Here is a 16,339-nt window from a genome sequence, read left to right on the forward strand (position 1 = left end):
CTCTCTCTCTCTCTCTCTCTCTCTCTCTCTCTCTCTCTCTCTCTCTCTCCTCTTCTCGCTCATTTCTCTCTCTCTCTTTCCTCCCTCTCTCTAGCATTTGCCCTCACCCCTGCCTGCCGGAGCCAGCCGTGCTGTAAGTCCGGGATCCTGACTAGTTCTGCTGTTGGAACTTGGAATAGTGCTGAGAGTTGTGCTGTCAAAAGCGCCCTTACTTTCTGTTTCGCTCTGCTTTGGGGAAATGTCCCAAGATTTCAACCGGGAACCCTGCCCGCGCGTCCCTCAGTTCCCCCCCCACCCCCCACCCCAGCCTAACCCAAGTCTCCGCAGACGAGTTTTTAACTTTTCTCCGGAGAAACCTTTTTTCTCTCTTCTCCGCCATCTCTTTACAGCCACTCTGCTCCCTAGCCCGGAAGTTTTGGAGGCAGGTTAAACAAAGCTTGGCTGGGATTCGTGTGTTACCCATAACTAGGCAGGTCCCCCCAGGATCGGAGAACCTGGGGGCGAGGAAGCAAGGCAGGTGCGAGGGCTAAAAGGGCCGAGGCCAGGTGAGTTCGGCTCCGGCAGTCCGGACTGCGCGCCCGGCTGGAGCGAAGGAGGCCCAGAGCTTTTGCTTCGGCGCTGCGGCTCTCCCCAGCTGCTCCGGCCGGCGGCTGTGTCCAGGGCCTCGGCTCCTTTTCCAGCTAATCCGCCCGCCTCGAAGGGAGGAAGGTCCTTCCTGCTTGAATCTCCCTACTAGCCCTGGCCCTGCGGTCCCGGCCCCGGCAGCTGCCTTCTCCTCCGGCAGCATGGTCTTGGAAGCTGCTTACGTTCCCAGACTTAATCCCGACCCTGTCTGCTGGGGGCGTCTTTCAAATTTTTCTTACTCCACTCTTGACTCCTCCAGAGGACCAGGAGCAGTTGTCCGAGTTCTCTGGGGCAAGGAGTCCAGGGGCCCTTGGACACGGGTTGAGAGCCGAGTCTGGCGCGCTTCTCCCAGCGTTTTCTTCTTGCCTTCTTTCTTTGGCACCCCTTTCCCCCGGCTCCCCATCCCAAGGTGGGCAGAGCGCGGGGCCCCTGGAGCCTCCATTTATAAGAAACGGGCTTGGGAGAGGTCGCTGCTTTTGTAGACATAGGGGCCGACCTGGAGGCCCAGGCTTGCTGGCCCCCGAGAGCGCCTAGTCCAGCTCCCGGAATGTGCGGCCCCGGCTTGAACGTAGCTGCAGAGGGAATCACTGCAGCTGTGGAAAAGACCTCGAGTTTAAAAAGACAGGCTAAGGAATATTCCTTTTCCCTCTCACCCTAACCCTCAGTCGGGTGCAGGGGCTACAGAATGACCCTGGTCAGCCTGCGGCTTGGCTGCGGCTGAGGCTCCTGCCGCTGCCGCCTGAGGTCCTGGCCTGGGGATTTAGGGCTGCAAGTGTCCGAAGTCTAAGGAGCCGCAAAGGGACGGCCTACGTAGACCCTGCCACTCGGCCCTAGGTCGGATTTTTGCAGCCTCCTGGAACTCCCCGGAGCCTGGGACCCTTGGGCACTTTTCCCTGCTTAGTGACCACCGCCAGAGATTGCGGACTGAAGGTTTCTGACTCTGAGAGAAATGCGTGTGTTCTCGCGCATTTGTGTCTGCCTGTGTGCACGCGCCTTTGCATGTATATAATCTGCTTCTGGGGGCATTCTCCAAGATTTCTCCACTACAGGAAAAGCCAGATTCTCCCATAACCCAGATTTGTAGAAAGTGGCTGAGAAGGCAGACAGGTCAGAAAGAAGCTGCGGGGTTCTTTGGAAATATGCTCCAAGGGCAGACAAGGTCTGCCCGCAAAAGGGGGTCGGGTATCCAGCCAGACGGCAGAGGGCTGAGTCAAAGCGCATCCTCCAGGCTGGCCTCAGCTAGCCACTGAACAGGAGGAAGGGCGTTCTCCGCTGGTAACTTTAGCCTCAGCCTGTCTGCTTTCCAGGGATCTGTCTGTCTCTGTCTGTCTGTCTGTCTGTCTGTCTCTTTCTCTCCCCACATACACATACACCCACACAGTGGAAGTACTGTCTTTCTCTTTGGTGAGACTAAGATCTGATTAAGATCAGGTGTTTCATAGGAGGCAAAAGCCCGGCGGTTTATGGGGTCTCTGCTGAGGATTTTAGGGATAGCTATTGAGAACAGTAGCTCGGAGCTAAGGTTCGCCTCTCCCAAGAGTATTTCTGTGAACAAGCAGACTCTGGCCGCATGTGCGCCTCTGGAGCGGGGGATACATTACCCAGACCTCCGTACACAAGTCCCTGTTTACCAGCGCACACTTTCACCAGTAGCATGCCGGCTCCTGCCGTCCCACCCGGGCCCCCTACTCCTACCCTACCCCAACGCTGGCTCAGCCAGCAGGGGCTCCACCTAGGCTATGCCTGGGGTACGGGAGCAGTAAGGTGGCAGAGGCAAAGGCAGGAATGCAGGGAGGCTGGAGGCCGCATTCAGTTCCTCCCCTACCGTAGAAATCCAATTCATTGGATTCTATGCTGAGCAGATGTGGAAGTCCTCAGGGACCTGACTCCATTACCTGATTTAGAGAGGCTTGAGTCAGGTAACTGGAAAAAGGAAAGAGGGCGGCTCGCCCTCTTCACGCTCCTATTGCTTCCTGCGTCCCCCTGTCCCCGAGTCTGTACCACCACTTCTCCAGCCTCCACCTGGATTCGCATTGGTGGAATTGATTGGGCAGGAGTCAGAGAGAGAGGGAAGGGGAAAGAGAGGAAAGCGGATCATGAGTGGAGGGCGACTGATTGCCTTGCAAACTCCACAGCTTCGGCAAGCTGCCAGGCCAGATAGAGGACGGTTTCTGGGTGTGCGTGCTGGGCCCGGGCCTACCCTACCTGGGTCTCCTTGACCTGATCTGGCTTTTAGGACGTCTTTGGCATCCCGCTGATCTCCTCAGTTTCCCTGAGGGACTTTCCGAAAAGTCACCCCCCCACCCCAATTCCCGTCTTTGGGAGGGAAAATTAGGAAGGGTTTCTTTTGTTAGCATTATTTTTTATTCTTTTAAGTAAGAGCTTTATTTGCAGCAACCAAAAGGTTCTAGACAGACTCCAGAGACAGTAGCATCTGCGTCCTGAGGCCGGGAGACCACGGGAGAGGGTGGGAGAGAGCACAAGGGGATGGACGCCAGCAGCTGGAATTTCGTTTCGGTTTCCGAGAGGGGGACCCCATCTCCTGTAGCGAGTACTCTTTGGGAGCCTCCGGGACTTTCTGGGCTTCCTTTTCCCCCAAAGGCCGAGCTCTTTGCCTAAAGGGTGAAACCTCTTGTGGTTCCCCATCTCTGAAGCGTACCTATCACCTTTCCTTCCCGAAATCTCTTAGTTTAGTCCAAGCTGGACATTTTTTTTTCTGCACACTCCCAAAGCTGATCCATTCCCACTCGGCTCTGAGCTGGGTTTTAGCCCCATCTTTCTGGAGACCGCCAGTGTGAGTATCAAGCTACAGGTTGCTCACTTGGTGGGCCTGGTTTCCAATGGACCTGTCCAAATCAGTACCCTGCTCCCCATTCCCCCAGTTCCTAGTCCCAACCACAATGACTCTGCCTGGGGGAACGTCTATTTGGGGGTGACCAGGGCAGGACTCATTTTCGGAGTCTTCTATCCTCATCTCACTGATACTGCTAAATTGAGGTTTTCAGTTCCATGGCCTTTGTAAGGAGATCAGGGTCCTGGGACTCCAGCCCGAAACCACATTCCCATGAGGCTAACCGTCTCCCCCACCCAAGGGACCGAGGAGTTTGGTAGACACCCTGGACTCTGGCAAGCTCCCGGGGGAAAGGGATTCCGAGATCTCCACTGTCTCCTCTCCCTCCTTCCCTAGGTCCTTGGGAAAGATTGGGTCCCTGGAACTCGTCCTAAACATTTTCTGCAGGCCCGCTGGTCTCAGAGCACTTCCTCCGAAGCTCTTGGAGCCTGGGGGTCAGGGGACACGAAGAGAGGAAAGTGAGCTGTAGACAGAGCTCGTGTGTTTGTGTGCACTCGGGGGACACTGGCAGCGTTAGAAGACTTAATTGCAGATACGGTGGGTCCCAGGAACCAGGCCTATAAAAGATGAGTCTTCTCGGGGTCTCCCGAAGGAGCCAGTTCCCTTCCTCCGAGACAATTCCCTCTTAGGAGCCCAGAGTTGGATTCTATGGAGCACCTTGTTCACCCGGGAATGTTGGGGTCACACTGATTCCCCTAATTCAGTGGCAGAGAGCCCGCACACTGCCTCCTCTTCTCCCGACTCTTTCCCTCTTCCCTGATCGAAAAAGCTGCCTGTGGGCGCCGCCCCCCACCCTGTCCGGTCCCTTGCCGGAGCTCCGGTACCCGGGTCAGGGGGAGCTGCTGCCTGGCGCTGGTGAGCTGTGTCCTTCCGAGCCCAGCTAGCCCGCGTGGAGCGAAAAGACTCGCGCTCAGCGGGTCAGGCTGAGGGAGCAGGACCCGGGACCCTGGGCCAGTGCGGTAGAAATGGGGGAGGAACGGAGCACGGTCCCGGCCGGGGTGCGAGCCAAAGCTTTAAAGCGACTTCTCCATGGTCTCTGCCCAGCTCCAAGCAGGAGGAAGCAGCCACAGGACCTGCTCCTAACAATTGTGGCAAGCTCTCACAATCTTTTTTAGTTGAGAAAGAATCCTCCAGGCTCTGCAGTAGATTGAATGACGCTAGGGGAGCCCCCTTTTCGAGTAACAGCGGGCTTGGACGGCTCAGGACTTCCCCCTTCCATTAACCTCCTCTCTAGGTGGTATAGGAGAGCCCCAACAAGGCACTGACCCAGATGTTGCTGGGGAAGTATTTGGGAGTAACCCCTATGAGTCAGGCTGTGGAGAAGTTAGAAACTATGTGGGGGCACCCAATGGAGAATCCTTAGGTTCTGGAGTGTCCACCCCCCTGGAACCCCAACCTTACGCCTGGAGCTTCTTCTGATTAAGGGGCCAGTGGAGATCTCCCTTCTCCCTGAGGTTTAGTGGTAGAAAGATTTTAGTGAGGAGGGGAAAGAGAAAACGATTCCAGAGTTGTCTTTCCAACTGGAAGCATCTAGGGAGAGCTGGGCAGGTGTCTGACCCGTGGGATATTAGGAGGTTGTGCTCAATCCCCTTAGCCCCAGGTTCTCTCCTGGAGGGCCCCCCACCCAAGCCCAACTGTGACCGTTTTCCCCAAGTGTAACTCTTCTAGTCTTCTGCCAGCAAACCTCATTCTTGTTCACCTAGGGAAGAATGGGGTCCCGCCTGAAAGCCAGAGCTCTGGAGAATGACCTCCATCAGTGGGGGTGAGAGATGTGCTAGAAATAGTTCTTTTCTTATATGTTGCTTTCCTGGTGGAGTAGGTGGAGGGACTGGTGGCCCAGGAAATTTCCTTCTGTCCTTTTCAGAGAAACCCCCCAATTTCTCATTATGCAGTCATAGGGGCATTTAGACAGCTCAGATATTGGCGGTTTTTTTTTTTCTAGAATTAGACTCAGCGGCTGTTGTACTCTGTCAGAAAAGGTGGGGGGCGAAGAGCTACTAGCTTGGGAAGGGGACCTTCTACTGGTAGGGGCTGGGGCCGGAATTAGCTTTGTGAATCGGTCTAAACCTCTTTGCCTGCTTCAACCCCCGCCCCCCCCCCCAACTCCCAGCACCAGCTTTCCTCCACCCCACCTCTAATCAGCCCCCTCGAGGGAGACCTGGCCAATATCTTTCCCTTTCTATTCGGTGCCTGGCCGCTATTAACCCCCTGTTTTATTCAATTAGGCAATTAAGGATCCTTGGGGGGCTCTGATCTGGTAATTAAGGTGATGTATAATTAGAGTTTCAACAAAAATTATCCAGGATTAAAAATCTTTTGAACAATTTAGGTGTGTTTTTTTTTAATTTATTTCAAATAGCTCTAAATACAATTTATTAGGTTTTTGACTCAGTCTTGCCCAAGAAGTCAAGGGCAGCATCCCGATGACAGGCAGAGAAAAATAGAAACAATTAGTCTCCTTTATTCTATTTTTTCCCCTTCTTCTTCTTCTTCTTCATCTTCTTCTTCTCCTTCCGATCCAAGAAAGGAACTTTCGAAAGTTAAGGGAATCTTGGTTATCGGGCGGCTCAGAGTTTCCCGGCTTGTGTTCTCTCTCTGGCAATGGGCTGCCAAGGCTTCACCTGCCCAAGGAAGGAGAGAGAGAATCGAGACTCTTCATGGCGCGATATATGCACGTTTGGGGGGGGGGGGGGGGAGGCGAACCAGGATCGAGCTTTAGCGTTTTATTTCACCAAAGGGGACCTTAAAATTGAGAGTGGGTAAGGGCCAGCGGGTGCACCCAGGCCAGGCTTATTGGACCCTGAGGCTCAGGAGTGCTTGATCCCCCGACTGGGCTGGGGGAGACACGGATGCACTGATACCCACACGAGCGCGCACACACAGAGGCGTGAGCACACGTGCACAGAAGTCTACACATCTATAAGTCTCAGTCTTTCGGGAATACACGCGAAGTGAGCCAGGAGGGAGAAACTTTTTTTTTTTTTAACATAACCGGAGAATCAATTAGCTTTCAGACTCAGTTGAGACTTACCGAGAGGAAGGAAAAGAAATAGGCAGTTCCAGTTCCCCCAACCTTCCCCCCATACACGCACACGCACACGCGCGCGCGCGCACACACACACACACACACACACACACACACACACACACACACACCCCTAACTCCAGCCCTGTGAGGGTCTCTGGTCTCCTCTTGCCTCCAGCTAGTCTCCAGCATCAGGGAAAAGATGTCGGTCCCCAGAGTCCCCTCCCTCCAGTCCAATTCCTCGGACCCGACGGGGCGGCCTTGGGCTACGTGCCTGCTTTGCTCAGCTGAGAGTCCCAAGTCGGTTCGGGCCACAGGCGGCGGCTTCCTTGCCTTCGGTCTCGGCGGTGGCTTGTTTGCCCTTGGCCCGGCGACTAGCCGAGCGCATCAGGGTTAGAACACGCAATCCAGACACAGGACTTGGAGTCGCGAAGCCCGAGCTCGGTGCGGGCTAAGCTAGCGGCCGCAGCCCTCAGACTCCGGGCTAGCCCCGCTCCAAGCTCGCGGGACTGCAGGAATGAGGCGCGCTCTGCCAGAGCCGCAGGGTCGCCCGCTTGCTTGATTCTTTTCTAGTTCTCTCCCTTCCTAGCCCCTAGGGCCCAAGTGGAACCGCAATCTGCCCTCAGGAGAGAGGCTAGAGAGGGCGCCCGGGCCAGCGAGCTCCTCTCGCTTTGGCACTAGCGAAGTCATCTCCGAGGTTTTACGCTTCAAGCTGTCTCGACCCTCACAGCTCCAGTTCTCCTGGGACTGGCGGCTTCCCCCTGCCAGGCCCGAAGGGTAGGACAGCGATGGGCGCCACGGGGCCTGGGCGCAGAACCCAGTCTGCCGGATAGGGGACGGGGAGGGGTGGAGAGGGCCGCCAGGCAAGCAGCCCGGCCCGAGGGAACAGGTGAGGGGCTCACCCCCGAAGGCAACAATAGCTCGCCTGTGCCCTGTGCCAAACACCAGTTTCAAAAGTGAGCCCGACTCGGGCTCGGTGAAGGGCAGAGTAGAAGGAGCCCTAAAGGTGAACGTGACTGAACGAGTCCTAGGTTTAGCCTGCAGCCTCCTCTCGACCACAGCTCCCAGGAGTTCATTACCGCCGGGAGATCTTGCTCCCTCTTGCCCTCTGGCAGACATGATCTCACTCGTCCCCACAATATGCTCGGAAAGAGTGGAGGGCAGTCATCGCCCAGTTTTCAAGGTGAGAAAACTCAGAAACAGAGAGGTTAAGTAAGTTGTCCAAGGCCACACAGCGAGTCAATGGGAAAACCGGGTGTGTCAAATAAGGAAAGACCTCCAAAGGGCTTTTACCCACAAACACATCAAGGCCTTCCCCGGAGGCCCGTGGGGCAGCCTTCAGACAGCATTGCTGGTGTTTCACACTTCCCAGTTCAAACACATTGACCAACTCAAATTCCTTTCCTATACTAGGTCTCCTTTAACTGCCTCGCCCACCCCCACCCACCCCACCCCAACACACACAGACAACCCAAAGCGCCTTTTTAAAGACAAGAAGAAAACACCCTGACTCAAACATAATTGCAAAACTTGAGTCAAGTTTATTTTGCAAATTGAAATACTAACTAGACCAACGTCTAGCATAGTCTTGAGGCTCTGAGATCTCCCTGGCTGTCTTTCTCTCCCTTTTCAGAACAAAGGAGAGCAGATTGGGGACCTCCTGGCCTCATCCTCCATAAATTCTCCCTCCTTCTCCTCCTCTAATCCCTAAACTCGCACCCAGAATAAGAAAGGACTTGCTCCTGCTAGGTATGAAAAGTGAAAGTGACCTTTAACCAGGGTTAGGTCTCTTGGGTTGGAACTTCTGCTTCTCTTGCCTAATGGCTGCTGTATTTGGGAATGGGGTGGGAGGGGGCTGGTCTAACCCATTTACCCTGATCACCTTCCTTAATGGCCTGGCATTCTCTCCATCCCTTTAGCCTTGAGCCTTGTACTCAGGAAAACTTAGTCAGGGTTGGGAGCTCTCTGCTAACATTGTGGCTTTGGGTCACACAGGCAGAAGGTGCTATGGCTGGCACCCTGGAAATCAGCTATTAGCTACCCATGGCTGATTTTTCCATCCCTGCCCAAGTTAGAGTTGCTTCCAGAGGCCATCTTAAGGTCGTTGCTGGCCCCGTGCGTGTGAATGTCCATCACCTCTGGAGACCTGCCATCTTTATCCTCTACCACTGCTGTCTTTCAAAAGCAGGGCATTGACAGGGTCCTCCCCCAGCCCCTGCCCCCAAACAACTTTGAAAGTAAAAGTCCCTGAAGTATTTGAATCGCAGAACATTCCAGAGGGTGCTTTCCCAGGTCCCCCCCCCCCCTCCTCTTCCCTGCTTTCTCTGTCAAGACCCTTACCAAGACTCCAAAGGACAATACTAGGGCATTGGAGTTTATGGGCCCATTCCATCTTCATCCTCAGATAAAAACCATCAGTTCCATATTTGTGTAATACTTAACATTCTGTGAAAAAAGAGGGGTGGGGGGTGGGGGGGAAAGTCCGAGTCTGGTGAATGCTCTGCTTACTTTATATCCACTATAACTATTTCTGTCCATGAAAATTGGCTTAATTATATCAATGGAATGTTTCTTTTTCAATTCTGTATGCAATTAGTCCATCTTGCCGGCTGCAATTTATTTTAATAAAAAAATAAACCAGTGGTGTGTCGAGTTCCTCGTCCCCTGGGGACAAATGCGATTGGTGTGTTTAATTTCATTAGCTACAATTCGGCCTACTGGAAAAATGTATAAAATCAGCTTTCTACAGCTTAAACACTGGCATTTGGGACAAATCATTATTGCATTAGCTGTCACACTGGTAATTCTAGAATCTAAGGGAAAAAAATAGATTATGGCTGTTTTTATAACCCTTTCGAAAACGCCCTGCTCGAATAATTCATAATCATTTTTAAACGTGGCTTGGTCCCGGAGAATATTTTATCTCCTTTAAATAAGGTTATCCATTATCACATGGCCATTCTGTATCTTGATTCATAAGCTGTTTCCAATTCTGAAAACAACTGCTTTCCAAAGTTGAGACAGAGAAAGTCTGTCTTCAGACAAATGTGATTAGTAGAGGCCCGTGCTTTCTCCTAACAGAGAACTCAGGCCAGTCCAAGGTGGGAAGGGCCAGCAAAGGGGAAAAAAAAAAAAAAAAAAAAAAAAAAAGAAGATCTCTCTTTGGGAGAAACTGAGCCTCTGAGAGCTTGACGTGGAGGGCGGTCCTTGTAAAGTGCCAGCATAGAAAGGAAACTTCTCTGTTAATAAATATACGATTGTTTTATGATGGAAAGGAGGTGAGGTAACATAATGGGAGGAAAAACATGTCCAAAAGTAATGTCAAGAGAAAGAAACGCTAAACACTGAGCAAACAGAAATAATTAACACATGCACACATACATAATACACACATTTTAGCTCTGTTTAACTCTTGATTTTTTTTTTTTTTTGGTGGTTAACTTGAGCTGATAATTTGGGGCTTCCGAGTTGTTGTTTTTGTTTTGATGGTATAGGAGTTTTTCATTGGAAATAATCGTGTGATGCATTTTAGCCAAACTCTGAGGAAGAACAAAGGAAAAGGAAGCTTGGAAAATCCTAGCGTTCTTCTATTTTTCTCTAGAAGCAAAACATCTCTTTGTGTCTTCCCAATAAGGACCGGCATATCTAAGTTGGCTTCTGAATTGTCAAAAAAAAAAAAAAATAATGACTGGGTCTGGACTGATGATTTCAGATTCTGTGCAGGGAGGAAGAGAGGTTTCCCTCAGGTCTGTGCTGCTTTACTTTTCAATATTCTTCAGATTGCATGTTGCTGCCTCCCTCACCCCCAGCAGCCCTCATTGAAATCATCTCATCAAATGAGTTTGATATCTGAAAGGGGTCCTCAGACTCTTTAGTCCGAGACTTGGACCCCAATGGGAGTTGCTGGCTGTCTGTGGGCACAGAAATGGCTTGGGAGTGGGGAGGATTGTGCCAGCAGCTCTGGGAATCAGCATGGAAAGGGAGATCTCTATCTCTGGTACTTCTAACATGCTCATTCACAGGACCCTGAATGGCAGGCTCCTTCTCCTCTCTTTTCTGGTCAGGTCCAAGGCTCTGTTACAGGAAGAATTGGCTCTGAATGCCTGTCTTCTGCTCCTTCCCGAGGCTTAGCGAGAGGAAAGTGGTCATAAAGACACGAGAATGTCTAGATCGTTGTCTTCATGACCGCCATATAATTAAATGGGAAATGGATAATCGAGTCAAAGGCAATGACCTGGATAATTCAAAGGAAACAATCTTTAATACACTTTCTGGGCTCAATCAGATTAACATGTCTTCATGTGGCTCAGTGGACCGAAAGCCATCTCAGAGATGGGAGGTCCTGGGTTCAAATATGACCTCAGACACTTCCTAGCTGAGTGACCCTGGACAAGTCACTTAACTCCCATTGCCTACTCCTTCCTGCTCTTTTGCCTTGGAACCAATACACAGTATTGATTCTAAGATGGAAGGTAAGAGTTAAAAAAAAAAAAAAATCCTCGTACTCCCAGGAACTGTCACTACTCTCTCCTTTCCTCCTCTATCTGTTACTATAGTTGTGTAGACTTAACCTGATAAAGTACATTTTTTCTTGTTGATAAAAAGTATTATGGGGGGCAGCTGGATGTCTCAGTGGATTGAGAGCCAGGCCTAGAGAGGGGAGGTCCTGGGTTCAAATCTGGCCTCAGACACTTCCTAGCAGTGTGACCCTGGGCAAGTCACTTAACCCCCATTGCCTAGCCCTGTAACAAATAAAATTAATATAGGATATATATATATATAAGATATTAGGGTTTTAAATTTTTTTAAATATATTATGCATCTTCGAGATGTATTGATGGCTAGTAACATGGGACAATGGCCAGAATGAGGACCAGTGAGTAAGGAGTTTGGATCCCATTCCTTTTTCTGATGTTAACTTGGCTGTGTGACATTAGACAAGTCACTTTCCTTTTCTGAGACTTGAATTCATCTTCAGTGAAATGAAGGGTTTGGTTTAGATTGGAATCTAAAGTCTCTTCTCAATCTAAAAGCAAGACAAAAACTCTATGACCTGGTGGGATTAGGGGAGGAAGACAGAGTATGAAGGTGGAGAAAGTCCTCTCTCAAAGGCTCTCCCAGACCAGGCTCACTTTGTTTGTATTCCTGAAGACAAGCCAGGCCAGCTGGGCTAGTCAGAAAGCAGTAGCCCCCATCGCTTTCATCATGGGGCAGAGGCAGGGTGGGGAAGGCAGGGTTGGGGAGGGATGCCGGCCATCAAATCGTTACCCTTTGATGAAGTCTGGTCTCACCAGCTTCCAGGTCATGTGGAGTCGGGTGGCAAGTGGAGGGCGTCAGCTATTTGGACCTGTTTGTTTGCCTTTTAATCTCATTTGCCCATGGCGTGAGGAATGAAGCTGTTTTTGTCATGTTTCCTCCTTGAGAAAGAAAGACAAAGCTGGAAAGGCCAAGGAGAGATCAAATCCTTGTCTGCAGGTCCAGCTGTCTGGGGGAGAAAAAACAGCCTTCGATGGAAATCTGTTAGGGTGAGATGCTGAATTGGGAAGGTCTCCACTACAGCCTGCACCCACCCTGACCATTAGAGGAAAACAGTCAAGCTCGGTCTTAGTCCAAGCAAGATACTTTTTGCCTATTTAGTCCCAAATCTTTCTGATCTTCAAACCATCAGCCCAAATGCAAAACCTTGAACCTTTAGCCCTTTATCTCTTCCTTTAGGCCTCGGGCTGCTCTGTGAGCAATACAAGGCAGGAGCACTTGATGTCCTACCTGTGGGCATAGAGTCCAGATTTTTTTTTTCCTTCGAGGAGAAAATTCATAGGGATCAAAGAATCAGAATAATAGTACAAATAATATCACCATTTGCTAATGTTTTTAAAGGACTTTAAGAGATGCAAAGTGCTTTATTTATATATATTATCTGATCCTCGAAGCAATCTTGAAAACTAGGTGCTATTATCCCCATTTTACAAATTTAAAAAATTGAGGTTAAGTGGTTGTCCCATTGTCAGATAGCTTGAAAGTGAGAGAGGCAGGATTTGAACTCAGACTTTCTTACAAGGGCAGCTAGTTTGTGTGGTAGATAGGGTACTGTGGTTGGATGGTCAGATTTGAACCCAAGTCCTCCCAAGACCAGGTGTGGTGTTCTATCCACTGAGCCACCTAAGCAATCCCATGTTCATTCATTCTTGCATGTGCTTGCCTGCGCATATATGTGAACTTGTTCTGTGTTCTCTCTCCACCACTCTGACTTTAAGACAGGAGCTGAGGGGTAGTTTTACTTTAAAAATAAAGGTAAAAACAGCAGGATTGCCTAGGAAGTTGTTAACAATAAAAATGAGGGACCTGTTTAGAGGTTAATGGTTTATTAATAAAATTGAGAAGGTGAGAGACAAGAGAGGAGATGGAGAAAGATTACTTTTAAGGAAGGATTAATATAGTCTCTGGGAGCTGGCAGTTGTTGAGAAGACCCCCACTCCAGTCTCTCTGATGGCAGCCAGTCCCACACTTCAGCCACTGTCATTGGAAATGAGAAGCAAACCGATGTAGAAATCTTTCCTCCGCTCTCTGAGCTTTCCTGCCATGGCCTTACCCCAATATCTCCCTTCATCAGTCTTGTTTGGGTGGGTTGGGTTGGGTTTTGTTTTCTAACATTTACCTTCATTTACCACTTTCTGGAGCTCAAGAAGTCCTTGTGAGCAGGCCTTCGGGGCTCTCCCATGTGAACCAAGTTCGGTAAATCACACAAATTGCAGTAGTTAAGGTCTCTACCATGTCATAAAACAGCTTTAGCAAAAAAAAAAGAAGAAGAAGAAGGAAGGAAGAAAGGAAGGAAGGAAATAAGGAAGGAAGGAAGGAAGGAAGGAAGGAAGGAAGGAAGGAAGGAAGGAAGGAAGGAAGGAGAGAAGAGAAGAGAAAAGAAAAGAAAAAAAGAGAAAAGAAAAAAGAAAATTTAGTTCTACTCTCAAAAAGTACCAGGTTTGTTTTGTTATATATCAGAACATGACATAAAGGACACAGTCATCTGCTCATTATGCCATTTCATTTGAAAATTAGAAAATCGGAATGCAATGATCTATTTTAAATCTCATTATAACTTAAATGCAGGAGCATAAAGTCAGTGGCTGGGGATCTGTGTTTAAAGAGCAGTTAATCGCTTATGCAGACTTCAGACCACTTCAGCTGAGATAACTGTTTGCATAGTACTCATTAGCTATTTTTTCTTTTGCCTCTTTTGATTTCTCATCTCTCTTCCTTCTCTTTCCCTCCCTCTCCTTTCTTCTTTCTCATTCATTCCCCCTCTTTTGTGTCCCCCTTTTTCTCCTCTTCTCTTCTTTTTCCTTCCTTCCTTCCTTCTCATAAAATTTTTGATACTTATATTAAAGGGACTCTTGGATTGTTAAGGGTTTAGCTTCAGCTTTTGGGAGAGGCAATAGTTATCTACATTTCCCTCAGAGCTAATTTAGGCCTAGTGAATACAGGTAAGAAAAAAAGTGGTATATTAAAAGGTGTGGATAGGGGCAATGATGGGAAAGTGGCCCCTGGCCTGGAAAGAAGTGTGTCAAAAGGAAAACAATTGGTTAGCTTAGCCTGCAAAGGAAGAAAGAAAGCAGGCTAGCTTAAGGAGATCAGACAATTCTGGATGCCCAAGTATGGGGGAGAAGCATCCATCCAAACCTCCTTGTCAAACACTCCATCTAGGGGCTGGTGGTCAGTCTCCCCAGTCTCTGGCCTAAGAATTTACAAATGAAGAGAGCGCTTGAATCCACCCCTCCATCTGATGTCCAAGTTGGAGGAGGCTCATTCTTAACCATCAAATGAAATATTTGTAAAATCCTTAGCATAAGTCCTGGCACAAGATAGTTACTGAATGAATGCTTATTCCCTTCTCCTTCTCCCTCTTCTTCCTTCCCCTTGTGTTACCAGAGTCAGGCATGCAGAGGACCCTTTGCTTTCTCTTTGCCAACTTAGCAAAGCCAAGCAAGGAGAAGGAGATGTTTCAGTGATTCTAAAGGAAAGTTTAGGGCTTCTCTATTTTTCAGTGCCATAAATTCTATGTTGATATTGTAAACCCACAGGACAGGATGGGTCATAGAATGAATTCAGTAACTCTTTCTGGTGACACACTTCAATCCACATATCTATATTCAAAAGATGGAAGGCTATAGTCTATCTGAATGTGCATTTACATAATAGACTCTGAACGCCCTCTTCCATTTTGACCTCTGAAGGAAAGGGCCCTACATTTTAAAATATATTTATTAATGGGTATCTGACCAATGGAGCAGAACTACCTTTTCAGAGGGATCCAGGCATATCAAAGCTATAAAACCTTTAGACCAAATCTGAAAATCACATCCACTAGAGAAGCCCAAATGATTCTCTTAGGAAAGCCACTGAAGTCAAATGGACATCTTTATAAGACTCTGAGAAAGCATGAACCATTTTTCATCCTGCTCTCATCCCCCATCACTTAAGAATGAAGATTTAGAGCTGCCAGGAATGGAAGGTCATATAGTTCAATGCCCTCATTTAATGGAGAAGGAATCTGAGTCTTAGAGAGAAGAGGGAGTGACTTACCCAAAGTCACACGCCTTCCTGGAGTCTAGTAATATAGCTAAATTTGAACCCAGGGCCTTTGATTTCAGACTCCATACCTTTTCCACTGTCCCATTCTTCCTTCTTCCAGGTGAAACAAGGCTGCCTGTATGACTCTGGGTAAGTGACAATTTCTTTAAGTTTAGATTCAATTGAGGATTTGGATTAGATGACCTTTGAATTCCTTTTTCCAGCTCTGCTTTCACTTCCACCTTGGAAGTATTGCCTCCAAAGGAGGATGCTCCAGGAGGAACCTCCATGAGGAAGCAATTTCCAACTTTAAAGGCTTCCTCCCAGTTACAAAATTTTCTTTCCTTTGTCTTTGGAAAAGTAAGTTGATGAGGTCGGTTGAATTGTCCTTTAGTGTGATAAGGGATTGAGGACCCCAAATTGGAGAAGAGATGGCTGATGCCCCTTCCTTCTCTGTCACATTTTCATATATGCCCATGTAATGGTTCAGGAATTAATCCATTTAGCTGTGCATTTCTGGGCCTTTTGTTAGTTTATAGGGCAGGTTTCATGCTACTTAAATGCTAAATCACAGGGTTTTCATATGTAATATATCTGAATAATAGCATCAAATAGACCATCATGCTGTTGGGGGTGCTGGGAAAGTACCTTTTGTGAAGGGGGCCTTAGAGTGTTGCAGATTAATTGATCTCATCACATATAGGTTGTTTAATCTTTAGCTGTATATAGTATGGCATCCAGGATACAATCAGTGAAACATACAGACACAGATGTGCTTGAAAAGGACTTTGGAAAAGGATCACAATGCTCTAGGAGTAGGCAGGACCTCCCCCCCCCCCCCACTCCCCCACTTTGAGATCCTTAGTGGAGTTGCTGAAGGCCTCCATGGAGAATTTGTGCACTGTAAGCTCAGGGTCCCTGGACACAGCCAAGTGAATTTGATTCATTCTTTCCCCTTTTTTTAGCCAGTGCAATGCTTTGAGTTTATGTCATGAGAAAGTGAGAAGTGTGAGAGGGATCTATTGAGTTCCACTTGGGGGAGATTTCAAGATTGGTCCTGGGTGGAGTTTTGCTGTATGGTGATGTGTCCACGCCCATGTGAACATGAAGACAATGAATGTGGTCTGAATAATAGGATCATCCTTCATTTCATTTGATTAAACACAAAAAGTCCAGCCCCACTTGTACTTGTACTTCTCAAGCAAACACAGCAACATTCTCTCTCTCTCTCTCTCTCTCTCTCTCTCTCTCTCTCTCTCTCTCTCTCTCTCTCT

Source organism: Gracilinanus agilis, chromosome 3 (genome assembly GCF_016433145.1).
Source record: "Gracilinanus agilis isolate LMUSP501 chromosome 3, AgileGrace, whole genome shotgun sequence".
Lineage (NCBI taxonomy): Eukaryota > Metazoa > Chordata > Mammalia > Didelphimorphia > Didelphidae > Gracilinanus > Gracilinanus agilis.